This window comes from Sturnira hondurensis, unplaced genomic scaffold (assembly GCF_014824575.4).
Source record: "Sturnira hondurensis isolate 20B ecotype Veracruz unplaced genomic scaffold, ASM1482457v3 Scaffold0009719, whole genome shotgun sequence".
NCBI classification, from domain to species: Eukaryota; Metazoa; Chordata; class Mammalia; order Chiroptera; family Phyllostomidae; genus Sturnira; species Sturnira hondurensis.
The window spans coordinates 9,130,374-9,155,124 of record NW_028082350.1 but is presented as its reverse complement, the minus strand read 5'-3'; the positions used below and the strand labels follow the sequence as shown (position 1 = coordinate 9,155,124).

The following is a 24,751-nucleotide window of genomic DNA, read 5'->3' as shown; positions in this document are numbered from 1 at the left end:
GAAAAACTTCTCGATAGGTGTATTGCATTAAATAGAGAGTACGCTGAAGGTGACTGAAGTTTACACATGTAAGAATAACTACACAATTTTCTTATAAATAAATTACAGGCTTTTAAGTGTCATCCCTCATATTTAGAGGCAGTAAAAAATAAAGAGCAAATTGGAGACTGAGAAGTCCCATTCCTCCCAAAGTTTCATTTATTCTATTTTATTATTTATCTTTTTAAAATGTGAAGCACGCTTCACAAATTTGCATGCCGTCCTTGCACGAGGGCGGGCTGTGCTGATCTTCTCTGTATTGTTCCTGTTTTAGTGTATGCGCTGCCCAGAGGGGCACGGGCTCTGTTGTCTTAGAGAGCAGTTCGGCGGGTGGTTGTGATATGTGTCCTATGTCACGAGTTGAAGTGGAAATGGATGTCAGGCACTGGGGATGGATAGCAAAGAGTCATTCTCTAATGAAATGTTGCTGTAAGTAAAAGGGAAAATGGAGTGATAGCTAGGAATTTAGGGTGTTTTAAGGGAGGCATATATAACCTTAAGTAAGAATTTTTTGACCACAGTGTAGTGTTTTCCATTCTGTGTTTCTATCTGCTCCTTTTAAAATTTAGTTTGCTAGTCTGTTTTCCTGGAGGGACAGATTATTTTCATTTTCAGTCTTATTTTTTCTCTACTAGCTCTTTGAAAGATTTTCCACACTGGTGGTTTTCTTCCGTATGAACTTCGTCTGAAAGAATCTGTCTCGAATTTTAGTTCTTGATCCCACACTGCATCTATTTTATAGTTAGAACATTTCTTCTCGGAAAATATTTTGGTGGTACTCCCTTAACACTTACAAAACAGAATCACCGCTCCCCTGTAAGATACCTGACCCGCTGCCCACATCACATTCCTGCTTTGGGAATGATGACGATCATCTACTCGCTCACATCGGGTCCCTAGGTTCTATCTGCTCTGCAACGTCTTTCCATCTGTTCCCTTCTTTCTCTTTGTGTTGTCACCATCCCAGTTAGTCTCTTTTCATCCTTGTTGGAACATTGCACTTACCCTTCTGACAGCAATGTAAAAAAATAATCTCAAATATTTGTTAGTCTCTAATGCGTTATTTTGAGTATACCTCTTCCTTGTTGAATACCATTGAAGGGTAGGTGATCTACACTACTCTGTATGTTAAGACTGCTCTCCCAAAATGCGAATTCGATCCGAAGATGGAAAGGGTTTTGATGTGTAACCTTCTTAGGAAACAATAATGGCCTGCAGGCAGAGAATTAAGTCTCTTGGCTTAAAACAACTCAGAGGTTAAATAAGCATCTATTTAAAAGAAAAAAAAGTGTCTTAGTTAATAGGATCATTAATCTGTGATCACATTACTAGGGACAAATGATTTTTTTTTTCAGCTGGTAACCAGATGTAACCTATTTGGTTTGTTCAGACTAGCCTCACTGTGAGAAAAACAGTTAATGTGTGTAACTGTGAGTATGTCCGCTTGGCTCTCCCCTTCACCATTTTAAGTTCCTATTTGTGATCCCCAATCTATGGTACTCTGAATTAGCTTTCAGAACATCTGTCCAAATAAGCCCGTATCTCTAGTTCTAGCCCCTTCCTCTCCATTGCTACTATTTTGTTTGAACTTGAACTGCAACATTGACTCTTTCTGGGATGTTCATTCTGAAGGCCTTTGGACTCACACTCAAAATTGACTCTACTTTCTGTCTCCAGCCTGCTGGTCTACCCAATAAATTTTGGATTTGCAATCCTCCTTAATAATGTGAAGACACACACACACACACACACACATATCCTTTTGGTCTCTTTTCTCTAGAGAACCCTGACTAATACACTGAGCAAGAGATGTTGCCTCCTACCAGGTAATATTATGTACAAGTCAAGGCATGTGCAGGGGACCCAATTTAATCTGTTCTGGGACAATGGTCGCAAGATCAAGCATGGAAGTCAAACATTTTTTGCATTAATATTTGCAGCACTTACTTTTTTTGACTTGCCTTTTCTAATCCACCTTGCACATTGCAGCCAGGGGAATCTTTCTAAACGCACTCATATGATGATGTTATCACCTTCTTTTGTAAAATTCTTCAATTAATACCACATCACCTTCCCAAAAAGTCTAACTGAGAATGCCCTCCATGACCTCTCCTGCTGTTTCCCCCTCTCGTATCCCATGACCCAGACAAGGTGAACCACCTGTGTGGGTCCACAAACATCTATCCTGTCTTTTCCTGTGAACCTTCTCTTTAAGCTGTTGATTTTGCTGGAATACACTCCCTAAGTTTTCTACCTGGCTAGCACCTAGTTGTCTTTCAGTTCACACTTCAAGTACTCCAAATGCTCTCCTTTCCTACTTGGCTTGGCTAAGACTGGCCATTTTCTACTCTGTGCTCTCCAAGACCAGTGTTAGGTAACCAGGGTCTGTGACATCTTCAGTTCTTGCTGCATCCAGACTTTTCATATTCAAGATTACACCCTGTTCTGGCAATGATGGCCAATCACCATTCACCATGGCCTCAGGGCTCAATAGGAACACCAGTCCAGCCAAGGATGTTCATAGAAAGATTTTATGCTTGTTTAGTCAAATGGAGACAATGTATATACCATTGCATCAGGTAATAGTTTTAACAAAGGCAGTCTGAATGTGGGAAAGGTGTAAGAAAAAATGGTGGTAGAGCAAAGGAACATGTTTTCCACCTGAACAAGGATAATTTCATCGTGTTCAAAGAGCACTGTTGGGTTCAATGTCAGAGTTCAGGGTGAATCACACTTGTCATCACAGGAGAGGATGGGCCCTAGACTTAGCATTCCTTATGACTTTGGTCAGGAAACAGCTAAGTCATAAGTTTGGAGCCATCTGTAACATCATTCATGCAGAGGCTGTGTAAGACTTCCACCTAGTGTTTTGTTAATCAGTTTTTCTCTAAGAGAATAAAAATTCTCCTAAAGGGAGAAAACATTGCCCCCAAAAGAAGGATAACTGAAGAAATATTTGTGAATAAATGATGAAAAGGATGGAGACAGATAATAAAAGCTTAACTAATCAGACTCTGGTTGATTGCAATAGTAATTAACATCAGTATCTTCAATTGGTGATTGGAAGTCGACACTTAGTAACCCCAGTGTCGAGGGAATTGAAGGACTGGTCTTTCCCCAACTCCTATTGATTGTCCCCTATTGTCCTGCAAAGACAGAGACACTTAACCTTATCTGGTTTGACCCTGACAACAGGAGTAGGAGATAAATATTATCTTCATTTTATAGATAAGAAAAAATCAGAGGAGACAAATACTTGTTAAATTCTCACACCTAGTAAAAGCAGAGACCCAAAGCTCCCGTTCTTTCTAGTTTATATTTACAGACGGGTCACTGATGTATTTGGTCTTAATAAGGAAGGGAATTCTGACATAAGGTACAACCTCCAGGACATTATGCCAAGTGAAATAATCTAGTCACAAAGAGACAGATACTGCACGATCTCTGTATGAGGAGCGCCTGAAGTAGTCAAATTCATGGAGACAGGAAATTTCTATGAATTTAACTCGAGCCCCTCACTCAAGTTAAATTCATCTACTTAGCTCCTCGTAATACTTCAGCCTCTCAGCCTTCTGGGTCTACGGTTGTTTTACTTTTCTCTGTCACACTCTTCTCCTCCATCCTTTGGCACTTTAGTAAAATCCTTTCCATAAAATGGCTTTGTTTATTTAGCTCAGGGTTTCTTCGCTTTATCACTACTGATGTTTTGGGCCAAATAATTCTATTTTTGTGTCAGGATGTTGTGCATTGTAGGATATTTAGCAGCATCCCTGGCGTTTATCCACTAGACACCAGTAGCATCTGTGCCGCCTAGTTGTGACAGCCGAAAAGATCACCAGGCCTTGCTCGACATCCCTGGGGGAGCGCTGGGGGCAACTACCCCCAGGTGAGAACTACGGCTGTAATCCATTCTTCTCTACACACATTTCTGAACCGTTCAGAAGCCTCCATGAAAGCCACAGCCTTTCATTGGCATTGCATTTGCAATTAAACATGCACTTCCGTTAGACCTCTCTTTCCAAATTTTAAAATAGAAATCTTCACTAGTTGTTGTGAGATTGCTGTTTAAGTCAATGAACACATTTGTAAATACATTGTTTACAGGGACAAAAATTTTCAGTTACTGTTGAGGAAAAGCCTGCTGAATTTATGTTGTAAGCGTTCCTTAACACAGCATAAAGGTGGAAAGATGAGAGAACTGTCTTCATACCTCCTCATCCTGGCTCTGCAACTGGGACAACCTTGCTTCCCTCTTTTTCCTCTTCCTCCTCCACTCCCCCTTTATTATTACCTTCTCATATTCAGAGAGCACCTGATAAAGGGTCTGATAGAGACATGTTTCAATATAATCATTACCCATGTACCAGTAACCTAGACTCAAAGATGGGATGGAGTTATAGAGTTCTTTTATAATACAATATTATTGTTAAAGACAAGGGTTGGCACCACTGATTTTTTAAAAGATTTTATTTATTTTTAAACAAAGGGGAAGGGGAGGAGAAAGAGAGGGAGAGAAACATCAATGTGTGTTTGCCTCTATTATGCCTTGTACTGGGGACCTGGCCCTCAATCCAGGTGTATGCCCTGACTGGGAATTGAACCGGCGACCCTTTGGTTCATGGGCCAGTGCTCAATCTGCTGAGCCTCTAGGGTCAACAAGCTAGAGTCAACATCACTGTTTGATATTGGCATGTCATGCCTTAAATAAATAATAGTTTAATACGAAAAAGAAATAAAACATAAAATAAAACAGAAATGAAGTCCTTAATAATCTTTTGTGTTTTTCAAAGAATAGACATCTGATGATTGGAGTATTTGTGCCATGGAAATTTTGAATCAACTTATAATGTGAAATTATTTAAAACACCTAATGACAGCAGCGGCTCAAATCATAGTTGTCAAGTCACATGGGAGGAAAATGATGAATGCCATCTACTCTTCCATGACTATCAGTGTGGCAAGTGAATTTCTTGAACAACAACAAAAATTTGGGTCTTTACATAGGTTTTCGATTCTATTGGAAAAGGCAAGAGTTAAAAAAATGAGGCGAAGTAATAAATCATGAGATCGTGTTCACAGCCTCATGCAAAAGCAAAGTCACTGTTTGCCAGAGAGAGTGAAGAAGACAATTTGTAAACCTGCAGTTTTTTACATTTCTGGAGAATGCATTAACCTTTCTGTGTTCCCACAGGCATGGAAAACAAGCAGATTCTAACGTCTTTCATGTGCTTGGGCCCATGGCCTGTTTTCAGAGTCTTGGACTTAGGTTATGGTAGTGATTTTATAGTAATTAATGTACAGTCATCTTATGTCTTGTCATTATGGTGAACATTCCTTTAGGACAAGAATAGAATACCTCTATTAAATTTACTTACTTTATTAAAAGATTTAAATTGTGGTAAAATATATGTAACAGTTGCCATCTTAACCACTTTTAAGTGTGCATGGTTCAATGTTGCTAATGCATCCGCATGGTTGTACAGTTTCCAAAACTCTCCACCTGACAAAACCGAAACTCTGTGCCTGACAAACAGCTCCCCACTCGCCCTTCCCCCAGCCCCTGATGACCCGCATTTCATTTCCTGTCTCTATGAAGTTGACTCCTGTGGATACTTCATATGAATAGAATCATACAGTATCTATCATCTGTCTTTCCGTAACCAGATTATTGCCCTTAGCATAATGTCCTCAAGGTTCATGCATATTCTAGCATATGTTAGAATGTTTATTTTTAAGGCTGAAGAATATTTTCAGTATGTATAGGTCACATTTTATCTGTTTTTCTGTCCATGGACACTCAGGTTGCTTCTGTCCTTTGACTATTGTGAATAATGCTGGGATGCATATTGGTGTACAAATATGTCTTTTGAGACCCTGCTTTCCTTTTTTTTGAGCATGTATTCAGAGGTGGAATTGCTGCATCATATGATTGTTCTCTGATTGATGTGTTGAGGAACCACCACTGGTTTCCGCAGTTGCTGTCTTCCTATCCATGGAGCATAAAGGTTCCATTCTCTTTCCGCCCTTGTCAACGTGTTTCCGGTTTTCTTTTTGAGAGCTGGCATCAGTGAGTTGTGTGTGTCTCATTGTAATTTTGATTATTAACGATGTTGGGGAACTTTCTTGGATTTGTTGATGATTTGAACACCTTTTATTATGAAAAATATCTGTTCGACACCCTTACTCATTTTTAAATGGAGTTGTTTTTCTATCGTTAGTTGCAGGAGTTCTTCATATGTTCTGGATATTTACCCTTTACCATACATGTAATTTTCAAATCTTTTTCTCCCATTCCAGAGGTTGACTTTTAACTCTGTTGATTGTATTCTTTGATGCACACAAGTTTTTTTATCTTGGTTTAGTTCACTATGTCTATTTATACTTTTATTGTCTATGTTTTTGGTGTCAAATACAAGAAATCATTTAAACTCAGTGTCATGAAGGGCTTATATTAAATTTATCTTTCTCATAAAACCTATAACTCACAGATTACTTCCTTTTTGGTTCAATGAGTAATTTAAATGTTAACTAACAGCCACAATTGTATCAAGTTTTCTTACTTCAATTCTGCTATCTGTATAAATATTTTTATTGTAAAAACTGAGGAATGTACTTTCTCTCAATCTGTATTTCACTCTACACCATGGCTTTTGTGTTTCCTTGTGTACTGCATACTCTTCTATTCTCTTTAATATAAACCTTATGTGTCAAAAAGAAAAGAAAGTTATCACCTAAAATTTTGTGAGTATTAAAAAATGTTTGTGTAGGTTTAGCAATAATTCCCAAGAGTACTTGCTCATGAATAGTGGTAAAAGTTAACCAATAAGAAATCGGGCTTGCAGGACCTAGAAATTCCTTAAATCTTAGAAATTCCTTAAATCTTGCCAAACTGACAACTAGAGATGAGCTGGGAACCGTGGGAAGATCCCATGCTCTAGCTGGCAAGACAAGATTGGGTGAAAATACGAATATAAAAAGAGGCATGATCATCAGTGAGTGAAGCCAGTATTGATGTTTTCCAAGGGAAGCCACCACTGTGGAACTGAATGGCCAGTTAAAGCTTCCTAGAGAAGATGCACTTGACCTGCTCCTAGAAAGACAGCTGCATTTGGATGACAGCAGAGGAAAAGAAGGCCATGCCCAGACAGGGAAGGTCAGAAGTGTGGGTAGTCCCTCAGTTTGCCCTCAGCATGCGGAAGGCCTCAAATGTCATGATTTTGGTTTTATATTGCATCTTATAAACCAGGAGCTGGCTAACCTGTTAACTTGTTCTGTTATGAACAGGTTACCAGAACAGGTTATGCAGTACACAAAGTTCATGCATATTCTAGCAAAGATTAGAATGTTTATTTTTAAGGCTGAAGAATATTTTTGGTATGTATAGACCACATTTTGTTTATCTGTTCTGTCAATGGACACTTAAGTCGCTTCCGTCCTTTGGCTATTGCGAATAATGCTGGGATGCATATTCGCAGTAGACCCTGCTTTCATTTTTTGAGACCCTGCTTTCATTTTTTTGGACATGTATTCAGAGGTAGAATTGCTGTATCATATGATTGTTCTCTGATTGATGTGTTGAGGAACCACCACTGGTTTCCGCAGTGGCCACGAAAAGGTCTGTGTTGCATATCTTTTTTTTGTTGTTTTAAGAACAATAATTTAAAAAACACTTTTAATCTCACAGGCTACATAAAAGCAGGCCACAGGCTGAATTTGGTATCGTTTGCTGCCCACGGGACTCTATTAAAGATATTTTCATCAGTTTTACTTGACGTGACCCAGAGTGCATTCTAGGAAAGGGTTGGGGTAGCAAGAATCACCTTACACATTTTTCTCTAGATATTGTACCTTCAGAAACATGTTTTACAAATTAAACTAGAGATTCACAAAGATTCAAGTGTCCTGGTTGTGTGTGTAGAGGTAGAGAATTCTACTCACACCAGGAGAAGATTACAGTATGTAAGTAAGTTCTGGAGGACAACATTTTTACCGCATCTCACCCTCTTCCTGTTGGCTGAAGTTGGCATCCTAATTGCCATTAATAACAGCACAAATGGCTATGTTGTAGGCACTTAATAGCTGCTTTAAGAATTGAATTTAGGAGGTGAAAATGCTTTATGGACTCTGTAACGTAGAAGCTTTATTGCAGCTAGTTAAGAAACAAATGTTATGAGAAGAGCAAATTTTTCTAGTACATATCGTAAAGTATAACAACCTTATGCTAGCAGCTTCCTTCTACAGCTCTCAGTTGTTTGGTTCGGAGGTATTTCCGCAGGAGTGAATGTACGGAACCAAAGCGTGTATTGTCTCTTGGCTGATTCCTTTATCGACCAGTGATTAACAAGGAAATTGGGGTCAACGTGATAGAATGACTAAGTATCTTGTTATATAAACAAAATTAAGTTTCTTTATCTTTTACTGCAGGATAGGTGCACCCAAATGCACAGAGTTTGTAATGGTTAATTTTAGCTACTAACTTACAGACCCATATCTTTGGTCAAACATTATGCTAGATGTTTCTGTCAAGACAGTGTTTAGATGAGAATTTACACACACACTGTTGTTCTGTTTTCTGTTTCTCCATAGAGTCCTGACTAATGCAGACTATATTTGTGTATGTATGCATGTGTATGGCCCCTGACTTAGAGTGTATTTTTTTGCGGCATATACATAACTCATTATTGGCAAAGCAGGCCTGTCCCAGGATGATTAAAATCAAAGCCTGCTGCCAGCATGCTCTTGTATGCTTTGTTGAGCAACTAAACAAAGAAAACACAAATTTCAAATATAAGCACTCAGAACTAAAGCTACCTGGTCATAAACTAGAGAATTAAAATCTGTGGTGAGTATGACATTGGGTGTCTCTCAGTGAGGATCACTAAATGCTGCACCCCCTGGGGGGTAGTGGCGGTCAGCAGGGGGTGTTACCTTCACTGATATCTTGATGGTAATGACCTTCTATGCCACCCACTAAATTTCAAAAATTCACTTTTTTCCTTACTTATTAGCCATTACCATGGGCAAGGGTTCTCCATCCATGACACCCAATTTGGGGCTAAATTGGAGGTAATTCAATTAAGTTCAAGCAATGTTTTTGAAGTAACTCCTTTGCTCTGGTACTAGAAATTGTTCAAGGTGAGTAAGAGACAGTTTTCTCAAGGCTACGCTTTCATGGTTATCAGGAAAACCTTGAAAAATGTCTACGTGAACAAGTCAATAAGTAGTTAAAATCGCCCAAATTCATAAATATCTTTCTTGCAACAAGGGACATTTTTATTTTAATCATAGCGTAACACAGATTCTTCAATAGAGTGCACAAATAAAAGATCCCCAAGGTCAAACATCACTGATGTGTCCTGTGGGGAAAGAATTCAGGACACGTGTGTTCTCACGAAGACAGACAAGCAAAGACTTGGAGAAGTGGTGTGACCAGAAAGAGAGGCGACAGCAGCAACATGAGACATGAAGTGCATAAGGATGGAACTGAGCCCTGAAAGTTGTGAGGGAAGGAAGGAACCTGAGTATGAGAGCAAAGACACTGTGGAGATACTTTACCTGAGTTATAGTCTTGTCTATAATCCTTCAAACAGTCTAAGTAAGCAGGCATTTATGAATAACCCCCAAATGCCTGGTGTGTAACCTAAATGAAAACTAATATTTGCAAAAAGGAGGGTTTCAGTTTTGTCCTGATTTTTTTCCTTCTCATCTGTTATGGGGTTATAATTTTTGAGTCATATCTATCTTTGCTCCTTATGTTTTACAGTTTTTATTTTTCAGCGAGAGCAACTAAATTTCTCCGATAGGCTTTGAAACACTCAAGGAATTTTTAACCATAAAGCTATCTTTTGCACCATCTCCTTGAGAAAAGTAACACCATTCTGGCACTTTCCATTGTGGGAAGAGAAGCAATATTATTCGTTGGGACACTGGAGCAGACAAAGAACCCATTGGCTCTCAGCGCAGTCCTAAAATAAACTGTGTTGCTCTTTGAACCGTGGATAAAATTACTGACTTCTACTTCTGTTCAGAGGGAATTCAAATAATTGTGAAGGAAAAATATTGAATGTCAAAGTGCATTTGCCTTTGCAGAAACAGCATGAGGTGTTATTAATGAGGCTCTGCAAATAACCACAACTTTGCACCGCTCAACATTCATAAATAAATACTGGTTAAATCAAGGGAGCGATTTCTGCTTCCATTATACCTTGCATATAAGTGTACGCTTTATCTCAACTTCAAAGTGTGTGTAGCTCCACGAAAGGCTGGAGTCTGATGATAGCAGCATTTTGAACCACAAGTTATCAGCAGATCGCTTAGTGGTATCACGGGCTGTGTTCCAACCGGGCACAGTTTCTTTTATGCTGCAAACAAAGGTTGTTCTTTTGCCCATGTTTGAAATCCACACTGATATACATGATTCGTTCTACCAGGCTGCTGGGTGATTTGACTAGATGCGTATTTTTCTTGATGAGTATTGTGAATATAGCCACATGTGTGTGTGAGCATAATTTATGAATAACTTGCAGGTAATAGTACTTCCCTGGCTGGGCTCCCAAATCTAGTGTTGCATGGTTGGGGATGGTTCTTCTTGCATAAATCAACTATTGATTGCTTCTGTTAAATTGCCCCTTATAACATTATATATACGTTCATGTTTCAGGCTTGGAATGGGCGAAGACTAGCTGCCTTTAGTGCACAGGCTCTGCAGTTGCCTCCAGTTACAGCAGTTTAAAATGCCTGTGAACACCAAGTGGTTTAAGCCTGTCATTTTTAGTTGGATTCTTTTTTTTTTTTTTAAGGGGAAGGGAAGGAGAAAGAGTGGGAGAGAAACTTCAGTGTATGGTTGCTTCTCATGTGTCCCCTGTCGGGAACTGGCCTGCAACCCAGGTATGTGCCCTGACTGGGAATCGAACCGTGATCCTTTATTTTGCAGGCCCGGGCTCAATCCACTGAGCTACACCAGCCAGGACTTTAGTTGGCTTCTTGATGACACCAAACTCTCAACTTGAACGTGATCTTGGATGCCGTCACTGTAATTCTAACTCAAACCCCTCTTAAAAACGCTAGGTTGGGTGTTATTTTTCTTGGTTTTAATTTGTACTCATTGTTTCCAGCTTTCGCTGCCACTTGAGGGTGGCAAGCCATGGCTTGCGGCGACTGTTGCAGACCACTGACTAACGCAATTGCGTCTGCTGGCCAGGCTCTCCACTCTTCTGATGGGCTGTGTCCTCACGCTGGTTACTTGTGTGTCAACATAGCACAGGGGAACTGAAATCTGATGTGTGCAAAGTAAAGCCTCTTAGGATTTGAGCTCTGTTTATGGGGAAATTAAAATTTGTCAATTTTATTCATAAGCATTGTGTAAGAAGTGACATGTTGGAGAGCCATGTGGTGGCTCACATTTAGTACAGAATAATTGTCTGGATGATATGAACAGAAAAAGACATTTTGATAATAAAAGGTATATGGTATTTTGAATAAAGGCATACTCCGAAATTCTTGGTAGATTTTTACAAAAGCCATAAAATGCTCTTTCAAACTAGCCTGGATATATTGGGCAAGAGGATTCTGAATTCTACTTCCTTTCTTTATGCATTTAATGACTATTTACTGTTGGCAAATTTTTAGGTGTATAATTGTTTTTCTGCTCTTTAAGGATAACTTTAGGATGGTCCAAGCTTTATGCATTTTTTCCAATGGATTTCCACTTATTTTATTTATTGGAAACTGGAATAAACTATAAACTCTATATCTAAAAAAAGAAATATATCTATCTAACAAGTTGAAATGGGTGGCCATTAGGAGAGTATATTATAATATTTATGTTATAAATATATAAATGTATATCAGTTACAATAAAGGTGGACTAATCTCAATTAAGACCAGAGGAGCTTACATAAGGGTCTTGTCATGAGGACCTAGCTGAGGGGACTGATCAGTATGAACAGCTGCAGCGAAATGAAACCTAATTACCAGAGAGTCAAGATTTTAGCTGTGATTTATATGATGTGTTTCATGTTGTATAGTGATAGAGATACTTACTATCCAATCCAATGCGCCACCTGCTAGTACAGCAGAAATAGATACCTCGTGTTATGTGTACCAGATCATCAGTATGCCTTAGATGTTCTATTGTTTGATGGATAACTTATTGTATTGATCCCCTTCAGCACATTTCTGCACCGATACATTGCTACACAGACATGTACTTTTATCTTTTGTGTTTTACTTTTCTAATCTTCTTATCAGCTTTTCCTTCCTGCCCATGCTGGAAGTCCACGCCATGCTGTTCAGTGTGCTTCTGACACACACCAGGTCTGCTGCTTGCCTATTACTAACAATATCCGGGGTGATGGATTCACTGGAGAGACATGGAAACCAGCATGAACCAGCATGCACACAAATCTTGAAATACACTTAATTTCTGCAAAGGATTGATGCTGGTTGGTCTATTTATTCAGGCCAAGGGTTTAAAATGTTACAACTTTGAAGGAACCCCTTTGATTCAGACTACTGAGTGGCTTGATAATTCTGTTGGGAAAAGCACAGCATAATCCAGGATTTAGTGGGCTGAGTGAATATAGTTAACATAGCTTCAGAGCTAATTTTAACACCTAAGGTACACTTCTCAGGTTGTAATATAAAAAGGTGGATTGAGGAAATTTAAAGAGATTGATTGGAATGAGATCATCTAAGATGGGCTTATAGAAAATCAGGATGCATTGAGTGAAAATTATAGAAAGACTGAACTAAAATTCAGCTGATAAAAAAGACCTTCAAGTGGACGGCTACTGGATGCTTTAGTATGCAGAGGTTGAAATCTAAGGTACTTTAAAATGTGGGGATCTGCTATAGCAGCATCAGGCTAATATTATTTAAAGGAAAGGGACTAAAGAAAAGTGTCAAACTCTTTTTGGAAAATGGTGCAAGAAGCTAGACTAGTATAAGCAATATGTAAATCTTTGCTTCAGGTGTACAGGGGTGTCCAGCCCACGGCCCATGGGCTGCATATGGCCCAGGATGGCTATGAAGGTGGCCCAACACTAAATCATAAATTTACTTAAAACCTTTTTTTTTGCTCATCAGTTTTCATTGGTGTTTGTATACTTAACGTGTGGCCCAACACAACTCTCCTTCTTCCAGGCTGGCCCAGAGATGCCAAAAGGTTGGACGCCATGTATCAGAGAGACACATGTTCGATTGAGCAGAGAAGTAGGCATTCACAGGAAGCTCTTGAATATATATTCTCTTAAAATCAGACAGTTAAATATCGCTTTGGAAAGTTTTTCTATCTCACAGACCTTTATAGGTGAATACAATCTCCCTGCATGGCCCAGTAGTTACAAAAATGGAGCTTCATTGTGGATTCTAGTTCTTTCGTTTCTGAGAACGTTTCCCTCTGGTGCAGGGACTGTTCTCCCGAGACCCTGGTTCTCTTTCTAACGTATCACCTTCCATGCCAGTTACACGCGTTTGCGGATGTGTTTACTTTTCTGGGAAGGGGTTTGTAGCATTTCAGCAGTTCCTCAGAGGGATGGATGTACCCTTTACAAAACTCTGTGTAGGAGGAGACAGAAAGCAGTGCTGAGTTTGAACAAACCTATAAAATGATTTTTTTCATTAAGTCATTTTCTGTCTTTATCTGGTTCTTAAGCAATTCAACACACTTTCTTATAGCTTGCCAATTTGGGGGTACCAACCTTTGCATAGAATGATTTTTCTCAATCCTACATGTACATTTGAATCACCTGGGGGACTTAACAAAAGAAAAGAAAATATTCTAGGTCCTATGGCCCGGGATTCTGAATAAATTATTCTGCGGGGGTTACAAGGGGGTAGGACAAGACTGCATATTTCAAAAAAAATGGAAGCCTTCATAGATAATTCTAAAGGGCAGCCCGGGTGGGGACCCAATGACCTAAAATGTCATGGAGCCTCACATTTTAATTAGTTATGGCAAACAGGCAACAATTTTGCAAATTAGCATGTGAATGTCTTTGTCCAGTTGCTGTGGTGATCACGTTTGATTATGAGGATAGAGGGGAAGAAAGTGAATGATTGACAGGCCACATTTCAATGGTTGACACCTGCCTAAGATGACCTTACCTTTACCTGCAAATTCACGGTAAAAACACTGTCAATGTGAGAAACTGTACCGTTTCCTTAATAAATACTATGTAAAAGATTAATATAAACACAGATTACAGAAATTTGTTCAAAAGCATGTAACTTAAGCATAAGCAGTGAACAGTGTATGTTATTCATGAAACACTGGTCAATAAAACATAATAACATTTCTCATATCCTTGTAGAAAATCTGAGCAGTTTTCAAATTAGCTTATTGATATATATACTACAATAAATCTGTGATTTAAAAATGCTGATTTAAACCTTGATTTTGTCAGAAAGGTTCTCAAAATGCAGATATATATTTAATTTCCTCTAGTTTTAGTGGTTTAATCTAAGGCTCCTTCTTCTGGTCCTTATATAAAACCTATATTTTTAGACTTTGATTTAACAGGGCTTCCTGCTTTGTAGAGAACATCTTCTCCTCCACCTCATCCTTTTGCTATTTCTGCTTCATTTTTAAATCAAGATTCAAACCAAGTGTTATTCATTGATAAATGAATAACCAGCTAAATAAACTGGTCTCTAGCAAAGAGGCTGCGTTCTAATTAGCTGTGGGATATAATTAGTACATTCCGAGGGTGGGTAAGAATTGAATTTACCAGATGCCAGCTACTGACAATCTGAGCAATATTAGTGGTAAGCAGGCAGAGAAGTGTAGGTGGAGGAATGGGGGGGAAAGCAAGGATATCCTTACTTCAGGGGAATAGGACTGTCAGGGCTCTAGTGTGGAAATTGCTGATGAGTTAGTCACATGTACTATGAAAAGTGTTAAGGCTTAAGTATTCAGTATGCGAGTCTACCACACCAAAAGAGCTACAGAGGACTCTGCATCAGTAATCACGTATTATGGCAATTAGTGCATGAAGTACAAAGCTGCCCTAGATGCAAAGCATCTTTGCTGAAAACCGGAATCTCGGCTATAAGTCAAAGTTTAATTTTTGATGAAAGTCTACAGTCAGTCTCTGCATTTGCCTAGCACCAGGACACCATGGACCCATGATAAAATTCTTATTATTTCTTAATAGGAAAACAGACCATGAAATAATTTAACTCTACCTCATTTTCATGAAGTTCCAACTTATCTAATCCAATTACCAATTGCAGACACATCTATGTGCATCAAAATGAAGACCTAAGAGACTTTTCAGCTATTTTTTAAATCCCTAAATAGAAAGCAACATATTATTGAATAGATTTGATTTGGAAATGAAAATACACTACTTGCAAATACAGGAAAAACTTTCATGTTTAACTAAATGCTCTCAGGAATCTCTTGTAACAGAGGTATAACAGGGGGCACTGAAATTTTATATGAAAATAATCCCAGAGGCCCTTCAAGCCTGTTTTATTTGACTTTTTTATGAGTTCATAAATGGGGAAGTAATAGTTATGAATGTTTTACAAATATTCAGAATGGCCTAGCATTCAAAATATGCATAAATGGTATTATCAATATGTGTTGTGACGCTTTCCTAACTCCAGCAGTAAGTATAGAATCTATGAAAATAAATTTATTCCATTTCTGCTACAAAATTTGTAATTTCTGGGTTAGCCTGAGGCTATAATATATACATACAGATGTGTACGTATATCTATATATCTATACATGAATATGTCTATTTATATATTTATATATAGATATATAGTTAAGTTTTAATTAGAAGGCAAGTTATGCAGATAATTGTATTTCTAATTTTATGCATTGTCAACTCAGGATTATTTAAACTGATTTAGAAATGATTCAACATAAAAAGTATTTAGGAACTCATATGTTTATCTCAAAGAAGAGAGACTTGGTGGGGATATAATAACTATCTTCTAATATTTGAAGGCCTTTCATGTGGAAAGAGTACTAAAGAAGAATTAAGAATGACGGTGAAGGTTTGAAGCAAGGGTCTCAGACTCAGAATGAACTACCCAGATGAATCAATGTGGGGTTCAGACCTAGATTCTCTGAGCTGGTCTCCCACAGTCCTCCATTCACTAGTTGTGACCTTGGAAAAGCTACTTGACTTCTGTATGCCTTCAGTATCTAACCCAAAAACTGTGGGTAGAATAACTATTCAGTAGGCTCTTGGTGAGGACTCAAGGAACTGTTCTGCAGTTCTGTGGACATGTTAGAAGAGTGTCCATTTTCAGAGTTACTGTATTTTCTTTTTATTTGTTTTAATTTAATCATTTTCAAAATGAAAAAAAGTTCACCCTAGAGAATGTAGGGTATTGGCCAATGACCACGCCCATTTCCTACTGTTGTTCTTTTTGTCACATTATTCTGTGTGAGGGTGTCATGGCTTGAAGGGCTAGAATTACATCCCCCCAAAGATATATGAAGTCTTAACTCCCAGTAAATGTAAATGGGACCTTGTTTGGAAATAAGGTCTTTGGAGATGTAATGAAGATGAGGTCATTGGGATGGGCCCTAATTAGATACGACTAGTGTCTTTATAAGAAGGACATGTGGGCACAGACTGAGGAGGACACCATGTTCACTCAGACAGACAAGGAGAAGAGACACGCAGGGAGGATGCCTCGTGGTGACTGAGACCAAAGTGTTGCCACTGCAGGCCAGAGAATGCCAAGGATGGCTGACGATCCCTGTGAACTGGACAGGCCAGGTGGGGCACCCACTCCAGCACTCAGAAGAGCCTGGTCTGCCCGACACCTTGCTGTAGCCCTTCTAGCCTCCAGGATCGTTAAAACATGTTTTGGTTTTAAGCTGCTCAATTTGTGCTACTCTATTATAGCAATCCTAAAAAAAAACCGAATCCAGGATATTTGATAAAATTTTCATCAGTGGAAGGAGTTGTATCAAGACTAATGCACCTACCAGTCAGGAGTGTTTTGGGGTGAGCTCAACCCAACACAGGGAAGTCAACCAGGTCCAGGCAATGGCACCTTCCTGCTAAATGCACACAGCTGGGGATGTGATGATGACAAGTCTGGCCCTGCCCTTAATTATTTCTCTTTTGATTGCTTCTAAGGTTCACATAACTCTAAAACATTTTTTATTATTTTAGTGTAAAGTGTGTTAAATTTGTAAAGTCATTCAGTTTGTCAAAATGCAGGCAAGTTTAATAATAAAAGCACACAAAGAGTGCCTAGTGGAATGAGATTGCTTAGCCAGATAGAATTTTAGACCCTAAGATAAAATGTCCCAAATATACAAAGTGCTTGTGCAATTCAACACCAAACAAACAAATCATCCAGTTACACCTGGGTGGACCTGAACAGATACCTCTCCCAAGAAGACACACAAATAGCCAACAAATATTTGAAACGATATTAAACTGCAGTAGCTATTAGGGAAAAGCAAACCAAAACTACAATGAGATACCACCTCACAGCTGTCGGAATGACTGCTATCAACAAGACAAGTAATACCAGGTGCTGGAGAGGTTGTGGAGAGGAGGGACCCTCGTTCAGGGCTGGTGGGAATGTAGACTGGTACAGCCACTATGGAAAACGGCATGACAGGTCCTCAAAAATTAAGAATAGAGTTACCATATGACCCAGTACCCCTCTTCTGGGTATCTACCCCCAAAACTTGAAACCATTTATTTGCAAAAATATATGCACCCCTATGTTCATTGCAGCATTATTCACAGTGGCTCAGACATGGAGACAATGAAGGTGACTGTGGACAGATGATTGGATAAAGAAGATGTGGCCCATGAATACTACAGAACACTACTCAGCCATAAGAAAGATGAGATACTGCCATTTGCAGTAACATGGGTAGACCTGGAGAACAACATGCTAAGTGAAAGAAGTCAGTCAGGAAAAGCTAAGAACCATATGATTTCACTCATATGTGGATATAAAACTGAAACTCATAGACACAGACCACAGTGTGGTAGTTACCAGAGGGAAGGTGGTGGAGGCATAATAAAGGGCAAAGGGGGCCAAATATGTGGGTACACAATGCAATATATGGTTTATGTGTCATAGAAATATACACTGGGAACCTATATGGTCTTATAAATCAATGTCATCCCAATAAATTAAATAAAAGTCAGGTTATTAAAGATGAGTCTGTCAATATGATATAATTTTTCTATACCAAAAGAAGGTTCCTCTGGTACAAAGTTTGATACATGCATATGATTATAAAATAACATTTGCAAAATATTAAATAAAATGCTCAAGATGCAGGAACAGTTCATGCGTAGGCAAAGATATTGCTTAACTGTATTTCAGTAAAAGACACCTTTTCAAACTCTGGCAACTTGACAAGTGTACATACAGGGTGGGGTAAAGTAGGTTTACAGTTGTGAGTCTGCAAATTACAGAGTTTACTTTTGTATTATTTATTAATTATCCTATTATTTTCCAGTTGAACAACTGTAAACCTACCTTTGTCCAACTCTGTATAATAACTGGAAAGGTTTAGAATCTGTTTTAGAACACTAACAATTTTGGACTAGACATGCTCTCACTGGACCCATGGAAATTATTTTGTTTTTCAATTTTCATTATGAAAATTTCAAAATATGTACAATATTAGCCAGAGAAAATGGAATCAGTCCCCACAGAGGCATCAGCCTCAGTGACCAACTTTACAGAGTATTTAAGTTGCCACTTTTATGATTCAAGGACCATGAGCCCAGCATCAAGACAGTCAAATTCATTTTAGTATATTTGTAAATATCAGGCATTCTTGCACCTGGAACAGTGGCAGGCTTGTGGGAGACACAATAATTTTGAATTAACAATATCGATGTTTTGTAATTCAAGTGAGATTACCTGTCTATTGTATTTTATTGTGTGGTGCATTTTTACACTGCATGGTAGGAGGTTAGGGCGGCAACTGTAGTAAAGTTATTATTGCAATTACACAGAGGCCAGCAGAAGTAATGCCTGCGTGCGTGTGGTTGATAGGGTAAGAATATGGGTGTAATAATGTGTAGCTTTAACTTGAAGATTTCACCTAAGATGCCATGTGATGTGCTTAAATGTGATATTATTGTGTTACAGAATTACATGCTTATGGTTTTACAATAACAGATTCTGTGATAAAAGGGGGCGTTACTTGTGTCGGACACTGTGCTCAGAAATCACTCAGTTACTGAGCGGTAGGATCCCTCAATAAGGTGAACTATTGTCGTTTCTGTCAGCAGACCCTTAATCCACCCTTAAGCTGGATTTTTTAAAAGAATTTTGGCTTTGTCTTTATTTTTTAGGAAAGAGGTTTAACATTTCAAATGTGACAATTGGATAATTTTATTGCTAGAGAAAAACTTATTATGTTGTGCATTTTAAAATTGCATGGTAGAAACTTAGGGGAATTTTTGCTAGAGGAAATCTCAGAAATTATCCTACTGATTTAATGCATAAATCTAATTTTTCAAACATGAAGATAATTGTAAAAAATTCTTTCTTAGCTTATAAACCTTTCATCCTTTTTTGAAGTTGTATACTTTTCCCAGAGTATTATGGATTTTAGCTTGAATTTTGTGATATGTGACTTAAAACACGTTTATATAATGTCTTATGACTTTGAAATATTTTTACATTGTTTAATCTGATTCTTCTATCAGCTATGCCAGGTAGATGGGATAGGCTAGACTGTCACTGTCATTCATTCCCTGTATTTACTCATCTGGTGCGGAACACACACACACATTTAATGACTACTTGTTGAATGAATAAATATTACAAATATGATTTAGAATAAATTTTGTTTTGCAAGTGGTCAGATAAGAATACTCTTTTGGTCATGCATAGGATGATGTTCCTGAACATTTTTATTACAAAACAAATATGTAATATACAATTTAATGGTGGTATTTTCAAGTTTTAGAACTGCGATGAATAGATATGCCACGAAGTTAGCTGTTTTAAGCAATTTCCAGTGTTCAGCCAGCGTCGCTCATTACCTGCACACGCTGCACAACCATTGCCGCCGCAGTTTGTGAAACTTCATCATCTCACACAGAAGCTCTGTGCCCATTCTCCCTCTGGTCTGATCCACTTTGTGTTTTTATGTATCGGCCTATTTATATATTTTACATAAATGGAATCAGACAATATTTTCCTTTTATGTTGGCCTTATTTCATTTAGCATAATGTTTCTTTTTGTTGTTGCTGTTTCTGAAAGTTTTTTTTTCCTTACCATTTAGTGCCCTTAAACCCTCTGTCCTCCTGCCCCAAATCCCCACACTGCAATCACGCCCTTGAATCATTTTTCCTTTTTGCTCAATCCCTTCACCCCCTAACCTGCCCTGCTTAGCTGTCATCCCGCCCTCTCTGAGTCTGTCTCTAGTTTGCTTGTTAGTTCAGCTTGAGTGAAATCATATGATATTTGTCTTTCTCCGACTGGTTTATTTCACTTAGCATAATGTTCTCCAGGTTCATTTATACTGATGCAAAGGATAAAATTTTCTTCTTTTTTACAGCCTAGTATTATTCCATGGTATAATGGTATAAATGTCCCATGGTGTAAACGTCCCATAGTTGTTTTATCCACTCACGTACTGATGGATGCTTGGGCTGCTTCTAACTTCTACAAGGATTATTTTAAATTTAAAAGGATTGTTAAAAATGTCCTCTCCTTTTCAATAAATTAACTTTAAAAAGGTATATTTTGAGAGTCTGGTGCTTTTAAAAATGTATTATTATACTGACCATTTTCCTCTATTATTGATATTGCTTTTCATGTTGTATAGTTTTCCATTGTGTGAACTAGTCCTTATTTGTTCCTTTCCCATTCCTTGACTATGAACGGTCTTTTCAGGTTTTAGCTATTGTACAGAATAGTGGGTGACTTTATATACAGCCATCTTAGTTGCATTGCTAATTATTTCCTTAATACACATTCCTATAAGTGTAAGTATACAGATAAGTTCGCTAAGGCATAATGTTATTTTTTCAAGAAGAGTTGCACTCTCTTCTTCAAACACCATAACTCTGAGCAGCAGTTGGTATTATTTTTTTTAATCTAACTTAAAATATTTGTTATGTTTTACTTCACAGTTTTGAATACTAGTGAGACATTTTTCATGTACATAAAACATTTATCTTTATATTATGTATCCTTTTTTAGTTTCTTGGCCTGTTTTGGTTTTTAATGATTTATTTATAAGCAGTTATTTAGATAATAAATGAATAGTGAGTCCTCTTATTTATTTGCAAATTATTAAATCATTAAATTAATACCCAGAAGAATTGTGTGTTCCTGTGACTCCCAGGAATAAAATACCTCAGTAGCTTTCTGTAGTTGGTGTGCTAGTACCTGTTTCTTTCCCTGCCCCCAATGAGGCAGCTTAGTGTTTGGGTGACTGGCCCCGACTCCACAGGTAGCCTCGGGGGATCCAGCTCAATCAGGCCTGCCATCCTCAGCATCTGTGACTTGTTCAGGATTCTAAGCACTGGTTCTAGCAGGAGCCGGTGAACTACTCTGGGTAAACGAGATGTGAGCAGAAGTTCCCTGGGGGCAACTTAGAACTTCTTTCTGACTCTGAAGACAGTGTCATGTTGAGAGACCAGTTCCTTTCCCTGGGACCTGGGTGCTGTCTTCCCTAATGTGAAGCCTGAACAGGATCAGTGATTCAGCCACCAGCCTGAGGACAGAGCCACCACAGAGAAGAAGCAAGTCCAGGAGGACAAGGGTCCAAGAGGGAGCCCCAGTGGTGAGTCATCATCAGAATCTATCCTGCAAGGTACAGGAGCTAATGAATTCCTTTGTGTTTAAGCTTGAGTTGTATTTTTCTGTTAATTACAAAGAAAGTATCCTATATGATACTTACTAATAACAGCTGGTAAATGCATCACGCATTTTTACCGAACTATTCAAGACCAGCCTTGTCTCCTACTCTTTCTTGGTTTATTCCCAATATAATAGCCACATTAGGGGACTTAGTGTGCCTTCCATTTTTTATTGTCTAAAATGTTATTTGATCATAAGATATGCAAGGTTGTTTTGAAGTTCCAGTTCAACTTTTCCCTCTTCTCTAGGGCCATTCATGATAACTTCTGCTGGGCTGAATCATGGGCACCTGTAAATTGTTGTATCATTCATTATTTTTTTCATTCATTCATGCATTTACCGAATGCTTGCCCTATGTACTCTAATTTTCGTATAGGCCACAGGCTATGTCATAGTCTATTCATGTTCTATCTTTCCTACAAGATTGTTGGCTCCCTGAGGACTGTTGTATCTTTTTGTTTTTACAGCTCATATAAAGTTCAGCAACAGATACCCTGTAGTTTATTTTCCATTTGTCAGTGGTTACCACATATAATTTCAAAACTTTCTGTGATAAGAGTACAGTTGTTCTCCTTTAACTGTGAAGGTAAGGTAAGTAGAAAGTCACTTTCTAAAATTAACCACCACGTCAGTGGTTCTCCTGTAGTTATAATTTATGAACTGGAGGCTCAACAACTGACGAGAATAACCCAAACCACTGTACCCACAATGCCTCGAACACTATTAAGCATGTAGTCAGCTTTCAGTAAATATGTGAATACATGAATGGGGTCTACAGCGACAAAAAGCATAGCAAAAACTTTGAATGTCACTGAAATGATTTGATTAATTGTATGCTCAGATTTAAATGAGCTCTGACTTCCCTAGAGAACGAACCACAACCCGCATGGTTTAGAGCTGCAACGAGTTGTGTGGGCTTCGTAGACCGTGGCATAAGTGTTGTTTAACATTCATAGATGATGGAGTTCCAGGTCTTTGTTGAAGGTTTATTGAGATGTAAGTCACACGCTGTCCATTTCACCTCTCTAAAGCACAGTTGGGCATTTTTAGTGCATTCTCGGTGTGTTTGGTGTGTAGACTTGTGTGACTGTCACTGCTCTCTCCCTTTAGAATGTTTTCCTCACTCAGGAGTGGAGCCTCTGCCCATTGGCAGTCACTCCCCATGCCACTCCCTCCCACACAGTGGCCCCAAGCAACCCTCGTCTAGTTTCTGTCTCTAGAGATTCATATAAACCAGAGGACGTGTGGTCTTTTGTGACTGGCTTCTGTTACTGAGCATTGTGTTTTCAGAGTTCATACACATTGTCGCATGAATCAGTGCTTCAGTCCTGAAGCTCCAGGTCTTTGAAATAAGGCTCTGAGGAAGGCAGCAAGGAGATTAACTTTTTTTCAACACCTTTCATGTGCCAAGCACTGTGTGGGATGCTCATACATTTTATTGAGATAACTGAACTTCTGAGAGCTTAGTAGTTTGCCAAGGTTACCTGGCTAGTAAGTCACAGAGCTAGGGCTGTGATTCTATTTGTCAACTTTTAAGGACCTTGCTCATTCCACTGTGCACTCTTACCCAGTGAAGCAACCTGTGGGGAAGTCTGCTGTTTTGTGTAGTTTCCCAAGCGCTGAGAGAAGGGGCTTTAATCATGCCCCTTCTGCTCCTTGTGTTCAGTACTCTTCAATCTCTTAACTCATTCATTCTTTTATTCACATATTCAACAAACAGTTACCAAGAGGACATCGTGTGCTAGTGACTTAGCTGTGTGCTAAGCATCCCAAGTGAACAAAGCACCATTTCTTCTCTGAAGGAGCTCACAGAGGGGTGGGACAAACATGTAAGCTGTTACTGTAGGTGACAGTACTGTAGGTGTCACGAGCCACCCCATTATACTGATTGCTTGCTCTTTCCTATTCTTCCAAATACCTTGTTAGCAATGACTACATTTGCTTCTACAGCCCTAACCTCTCTCCAGCACTCGGCACGAACAGCCTGCTCACCCTTTCCAACTGCATAACCAATAAACACGTTGACATTTCCAACGTGAAACTCTTTAATTCTCATTCTCCTACCCCTACACCAAGCCCTTACTAGTTCTTTTACATTTTACATGGTAAGTAATATTTTCTTTTTACATCTAAGCATATGAATAAGTAATTTTACTTATTCAGTTGCTCAGGCCAAATCTCAAGCCATTTTGACTTTGCTTTTTTTTTTTTTGTATGTGTCACATCTACAAAGCAGATCATGATGGGCTGACATTTAAACTATATTAGTCTCCACCACAGCAGCTCTAATCCAATCGGGATGGAGGCCAGTGCTCCAGACCTGCTTCCTCCCCCAGCTCCTGATGTCTTAGTCTTTTCTCCACTCAAAGGCCAAAGTGGTTCTTTCAAAACAATAACAACAAAAGCCAAACCTCCCCCTGAAAAAAACAATAGAAAACCCTGCCGAAGTCAGGTCTTATTACTTTTGAGTTCCAAATAATTTAACTGCTTTCTATTTCATTCAAAATAAAATCCCAAATCTTTTCTGGCTTCTAAGGCCCTTCCTAATCCGACCCAGGACACTGTCTAGTCTCTTTTCCTCCCACTCTTTTCCTTGCTACCTCTGCTCCAAAACTGTCCTTCTTACTAAGCCTTGAACAAGTCAAGCTTCAACCCTTCTCTGAGCCTCTGCCTGGAATAATTTGTTTGGCTATCACTATGGCTGACTTCCCAGCTTCGCTCAGATCTCTGCACAAGGATCAGCTGCTTAGATGTCTCCCTGACCACTCTGTGTCTCAAACACAATCACCCCTTATCTGTGACCCTGCTTTACTCTTCTTAGCAGTTATCACCACCTGGGAGGCACATTCAAAATTATCTTCCTATCTGCTCTACTAA

The 24,751-nt window shown here is 38.7% G+C and overlaps 1 long non-coding RNA gene and 1 other non-coding gene across 2 annotated transcripts; both read right to left on the bottom strand.

Annotated features, from left to right (window-relative positions):
• Positions 1 to 226: 226 nt before the first annotated feature.
• On the bottom strand, positions 227 to 337 carry LOC118994888 (U6 spliceosomal RNA). Its single transcript, XR_005068153.1, has one exon. It is a non-coding gene; the product is annotated as a U6 spliceosomal RNA (small nuclear RNA).
• A 3,848-nt stretch (positions 338 to 4,185) lies between these two features.
• Positions 4,186 to 24,672, bottom strand: LOC118994715 (uncharacterized). Its single transcript, XR_005068127.1, has 3 exons — positions 24,663 to 24,672; positions 17,485 to 17,489; positions 4,186 to 4,270 (listed from the first exon to the last, which is right to left on the bottom strand). It is a non-coding gene; the product is annotated as an uncharacterized LOC118994715 (long non-coding RNA).
• Between the last annotated feature and the right edge of the window lie 79 nt (positions 24,673 to 24,751).